Source organism: Oncorhynchus tshawytscha, linkage group LG25, assembly GCF_018296145.1.
Source record: "Oncorhynchus tshawytscha isolate Ot180627B linkage group LG25, Otsh_v2.0, whole genome shotgun sequence".
NCBI lineage: Eukaryota > Metazoa > Chordata > Actinopteri > Salmoniformes > Salmonidae > Oncorhynchus > Oncorhynchus tshawytscha.
Window position 1 is genome coordinate 14,927,934 of NC_056453.1, and position 6,332 is coordinate 14,934,265.

The window sequence follows — 6,332 nt, forward strand, 5'->3', positions numbered from 1 at the left end:
TAACCACATTTTTTGGTATACAATCTACACTAACAATTTAAATGGACTAAAATGAGACAATAGAAAAAACTGTCAATGGCAATGTGAGAAAATTATGGTAATTCAGGTTAATTGTTTTTTTTTTCCAGCCCCCCCCCCTCCACACACACACATGCTGTGCTGGCTCACAGAAAGAGTGGGTCATCATCATTTTGGTAAAGGCTCTCTATGGCAGGTTCAGCAACTGAGGGAGCTTATTTAAATGAGTAAGCAGCTGATGAGCCAAAAAGCTGCAAAACATTATCAGGCAGCTGGTGCTCATAGCAAGCCTCACCAGACAGTTTCAGTCCATATCGAATGTACAGGATGGAGTTAAGGGTCTGCAAGGACATCCCATTTCTAAGTTTGCTTTTTACCACACTCATCTGACTGAATACACTCTCGACTTCAGCATTCGAGTGTGGCAAGGACAACACAGACACAGCATCCATGGCAAGTTCTTGAAACGGGTTGATATCAGCTGCATCCCTGAACTTCCAAATCTCACTCCAGAAGCCCAGTGTGTTTTTTGTCTCATTCCATTTAAGATGGATCCATTTCTAAGATGGATGGCACACCATTGCTGGACAATCTTGTCTATCTCTGCAGTGGAGTAGCCAAGGAGTTTGGCTATTTTTTTTATATTTCTCCAGGGCTCTTACTGTGCTTTAGAGTTTCCTCCACATTGAAAGCTGACATGTACTGCAATGCTTCGATGTTGTCCGGCAGTCTCACCCTCAACTCATTAGTGAGGGAGATGGTGAAGGCTACACACCGCTTTCGGACATTGTTTTCATCCTCAGGCGAAAGGTGGAGCTCAGCTGCCTTTGACTCAAAAAGGTAACCAAGGTACAGTTTGGGACTGATGTATCCATCTATTGGCCCTTTGAGTACATCAACATTTGCAAGTAGATTCAGCACCCTGCTGCTCACAGACTTAATCAGGCTAACCAAGCTGTCAAGTAGCTTAAGAGGATCTACTTGCTCTCCCTCAAAAGCCTTGATGGTCAACTGTACCTCACCCAGCACTACTGTACCTCACCCAGCACTACTGTACCTCACCCAGCACTACTGTACCTCACCCAGCACTTTTTTGTCTTCAAAAAAGTCAGATCCAATATGTTTAAGGATCACTGTACATGGAGAATAAAACCACAGCCATGTAGCAGTGTTCACTGGACTTGGAGACTGCGAACTGCAGCCTAAGCTCCTACCACTGGTCCAAAATGCGTGAAACTGTGGGTTCAATGGAGAGCCAGTGTGGCACACACCTTGGTTATCTGTAAATGTTTCTCCCCACAGTTGATGGTCTCATATATGGCCTTGTAGGCCTCCCTGTGCTTTGAAGACACTGAAAGCCAGTTATAAGTCTCTCGTACCAAGTACTCCACACTACGGGGGATGATGTCATTGGTAGCATGACTTACAACAAGCTGCAGAGAGTGGCACACAGCGAATAAGAACCAGATATTTGAGGCCATACTCCTCCTTCAGCACTTTATGGACCCCATTGTTAATCCCCATCATAACAGAGGCATTGTCAGTCCCTATCCCCAGGAGTTTCTCTTTTTTTAAGACAAACTTCTCAAGGAAAGCCACAACAGCACGGGCTATAGATTTGGCATCTCCTCCCTCCAACTCAATAAGTCCCAGAAATGTTGATACAACTGTCTGCTTGGTGTCACTAAAGTACCTTATCACAACCCCCAGGTACTTAGAAACACTCACATCCGTGGACTCATCGAGGAGGAGGCTGAAACGCTGGTCACCCACATCTGTGGACTCATCGAGGAGGCTGAAACGCTGGTCACCCACATCTGTGGACTCATCGAGGAGGCTGAAACGCTGGTCACCCACATCTGTGGACTCATCGAGGAGGAGGAAACGCTGGTCACCCACATCAGCGACCAACCTTTTCAGAAAGTATGGTGCTAAAACAGCATTAATCATTTCTGTGCACTTTGTCCTGTGCATGTTGAAGTGGGTAGCAGCAGTGGAGTCTGAGAAAGCAGCTCTACATGCTTCTCAAATGTGATCACATGCCAGCATGGAACTGTGTTCAGTGATAGCTAATTCCATGGTGGCATCAGCCTTTTTTGCAGAGTCAAATTTTTTAACCATAAATGGCAGCTTGTTTTGAGTGGAACTGTTATAAGGCTTTGCCTTTTGAGTATGTTTTTGAGTTGTCATGTGTTTTTTTACATCACTAAGTTTGGCGGAGAAATCAGCCTTACAATACAGGCAGTATGTCCGTGTATCATCTCCAATAAACGGCTTCAACCAGCCTTTGAATTCAGGGTTTGATTCCCACTCCGTTCTGTATTTTTGAGTGTACAGTTTAGATTGAGACTTGATGAGCTAGCCAGCTGCATGTTTAGCTTATGTCACAGGGAGGCACACACAGCGGACTTGGTGAGTAAGTGACAGGCTGTGTGAGTCAAATGCAGTGATTTATTTTTGTGCAGTGATTTATTTTAGACAAAGAACATTTTACATCCCGCCCAGAATGCAAGCCAGGGCGGGATCAGCCAGCGGCAGCTTCCCGCATGTGCGAGTCATTTGCAATATGGACACGGAGGGTTGAACATCTCCTGCTCTGACTGCAGCTGGGAGGGACTGCTGCGCGAGGACTGGGCCGCCTGTGAGTGCTTTGGGACGAGGGTGCGGCCCACAGCTGCACCCGCTGCTCGTTGAGAAGAGTAAGACCGGTACGTGCTTTCACGTCAGATTCTCCAAAAGTCTCCAATAACACCAGAAAAAGTCGCTAGATTTTGTCGCTAGTCACTTTTTTGAAAATGTGTCGCTAGAGGGGTCTGAATACTCGCTAAATATAGCGACAAAGTCGCTAAATTGGCAACACTGACCACGGGACTGTCGTGCAGACTAAATACTGTATCAGCCCACGGAGAGATGCACAAGATGGAACTTCACTCAACTTTCTAGAGATGTCCCTGTTAGTTAACACTATCAACGTTTCCCTTTACTGTGGCAATTATGATCGAATCAACGCAATATTAGCCACTTTCAATGCAATATATCAAAAGAAAACGAACTATGCAAGAGATGTTGTTCTAGGCAGAACGCATCCGAGTTGGATTCTATTGCATTGACACGCACGACTCAGCCCCGACTCTACTCAGACCGGTGCGGCATAACCAATCAGAGCTGCAATAGGCCAATATGCAAATAGATCATTGCCATATGTATCTATGCCATTTACTATGATCTGGATTGTTTACAGCTGTGGTCGTGAGTAGATGTGCTTGTTTTGAGATCAAAGCGGGAGCTTCAGGTAGCCATGTGTGCACATTTTGTTCATAACCTTTGCTAGTTAGTGAGTTATTAGCCCAGTTGTAGATCATTTTTAGTCAGCAGTAGGGGAGGGATTGCTTCCTACAAGAGCACAAAAAGTGTACATTTCTAGACATCTTTGAAAAGCAAGTCAGGTAAAGAGCTTTTGTTTAGACAGGCTTGAATAAGGTAAGTAGCCAATAGGCAGAGAGGGTTGCATAATGTGTCTGATTCTCTGTAATAATGCTATAGGAATAATAATGCATTTTATTTTGTAAAGGTGTTTCTTGCGTCCAACACCACAACACCATTTTCAGTCGCCTCCTTGTCTGAAGGACAAGTGGATAAACAGGTTCATGTCGAGCCCTACATGTTTTTTTTCAAAAGTCTCATGGAATGTCGGCCTACATTGAACACCACATATTGGCTGCGACTGTAGGCTGAATGATAGAACAGCTATTTCCATGTTAAAATGTTGTGGGATGCATTTTCTCTATAGTTTTTGATGGTAAGACACTGGTAGGCCTACATTATGATCAAATAGCCACAGTCGTCTACTTGGCCACTGTTAAAACTGTAACTTAGTGCGGGTACAGTTCACAGTAAATGCGCACTGGACGTTGCACAGGATTTTCACAAGTTTGCACTCAGCAGACCTACAATTTGCTTAGTGCCGAGAAAAATTAGAGGGAACATTGCCTGTGAGGGGAGTTTACCAGTTAGGTTATTCTTCCTAATCATATTTTAAGTCATAGCCATAATTCAATATTTCTGTCTCTTTCTCCAGGGGGCCTTTTTGAACAGATACATCATTCTCTCAGAGAGGCTGGGTCTACAGCCATGACAAGACCTCCGGATGACAACCAGCAGAGCGTAACAGACTAAAACACCAAGCACCAAATCCATCATCCTAATCAGCTTGTAAAGAAACCCAAGATTAGACCATGAAAATGCAACACCCCACACAACACAACTCCCACGGCCCCTCAGTGTCCTAAAATGATTTATAACCTGACAATACTGTATTTCAGATAGCTCATATGTAGATTTAGACCTGCCAGTTTGGGGGCATTGTTACAGTAGGGCACTGTAAGGTTATTTTGGATGGGGGTGTACAATGCATCAGAGGTGATATGTCTCTGGTGGTTGGTGGAAAGGAGTTTACTGTACCTGCCACGGTTGTGACAGTCAGGATGCTGCCCTTAGCTCCATTGTCCTCACCTGACTGAGTGGCCCGCACAGAGGGTATTGATGGAGCCCTCTGTGCAGCCAAGGAAATATAGCACAGAGAGAGTCATCAGAACAAAACAGTCTGTCCAAAGAGAGATGACGATTTGTCTTTGGCCACCAATAAAACTGACTCTCTCACGCTTTCTTTCTCTCTGTATTTCAGTTTGTCCTTCCCTGTCTCTCATGATCGGTGCCTTTCAAAAATCTATTTACAATGTCTCACTCTTCACTTTGGTAAACACTATATCACCCTCTTGACGATTGTAACTTATTTGATTATGAGTCGTAAAAGTGTGAAAAGTCAGCCAAAGGAGAGCGTTCCTGTTAATATAAACAGCCTTGCAACTTATGGCCATTAGTGTCTTGGTATTACAGCTTCTGTTTTAATTGCTGAAGGTATGGCTGCATTGTTTTATCATTACCCTTGTAGATGAGGGGCAATTCTCTTTTTAAAACTCTTCTGAGGCAGAGACTAATTAGTGCTTCTGTATGGGAAAGGAGCAGAGCAGAGCTTGGGAGATGTTTTTGAATTCTCCTGCCTGCCTCTCTCTCTCTAGTGGGTAAACATCTGGGCTCCAGATATTTTGTGCTGTAAATCTTCATTTATTATGAAGCGTCACAGAGTTGAAACTTCAGCACCTTTTGAGTTTAGTTCATTGATGAGGTGATTTTAGTCAGACAAAGCTATGGTTTTGCATAACTATAACATTCGTCTGCTATGTTGAGGCTACAAATATACACTAGATATCCAAAAGTATGTCAACTCCCCTTCAAATTAGTGGATTCGGCTATTTCAGCCACACCTGTTGCTAACAGGTGTAAAAATCAAGCACACAGCCATGCAATCTCCATCGACAAACATTGGCAGTAGAATGGCCTTACTGAAGAACTCAGTGACTTTCAACGTGACACTGTCATAGGATACCACCTTTACAACAAATTTAGAGCTTCTCCGGTAAGTAAGTGCTGTTATTGTGAAGTGAAACGTTTAGGAGCAACAACAGCTCAGCCTCAAAGTGGGAAGCTACACAAGCTCACAGAATGGGACCACCGAGTGCTGAAGCGTGTAGTGCATAAAGATCGTCTGTCCTCGGTTGCAACACTCACTAGTTCTAAACTGCCTCTGGAAGCAACCGTCAGCACAATAACTGTTCATCGCAAGCTTCATGAAATGGGTTTCCATGGCTGAGCAGCCACACACAAGCCTAAGATTACCATGTGTAATGCCAAGCTTCGGCTGGAGTGGTGTAAAGCTCGCTGTCATTGGACTCGGGAGCAGTTGAAACGGGTTCTCTGGAGTGATGAATCACACTTCACCCTCTGGCAGTCTGACGGAAGAATCAGGGTTTGGCAGATGTCAGCAGATTGCTACCTGCTCCAATACATAGTGCCAAATGTAAAGTTAGGTGGGGGAGGAATAAAAGTCTGGGGCTGTTTTTCATGGTTTAGGCCCCTTAGTTCCAGTGAAGGCAAAAAAGCTACAGCAAACAATGACATTCTAGACGATTCTGTGCTTCCAACTTTGTGGCAACAGTTTGGGGGAGGCCCTTTCCTGTTTCAGCATGACATTTGCCCCCGTGCACAAAGCGAGGTCCATAAAGAAATGGTTTGTTGAGATCAGTGTGGAAGAACTTGACTGGTCTGCAAAGAGCACTGACCTCAACCCCATCAAACACCTTTGGCCTAATTGCCAAACATCAGTGCCCGACCTCACTAATGCTCTTGTGGTTGAAAGGAAGCATGTCCCCGCAGCTATGTTCCAACATCTAGTGGAAAGCCTTCCCAGAAGAGTG

At 44.6% G+C, this 6,332-nt stretch overlaps 1 long non-coding RNA gene across 1 annotated transcript; it reads left to right on the forward strand.

Moving 5' to 3' along the window:
* The first annotated feature begins 1,558 nt into the window (after positions 1–1,558).
* Positions 1,559–4,683, forward strand: LOC112223993. Its single transcript, XR_002949403.2, has 2 exons — positions 1,559–2,726; positions 4,097–4,683. It is a non-coding gene; the product is annotated as an uncharacterized LOC112223993 (long non-coding RNA).
* Positions 4,684–6,332: the final 1,649 nt, after the last annotated feature.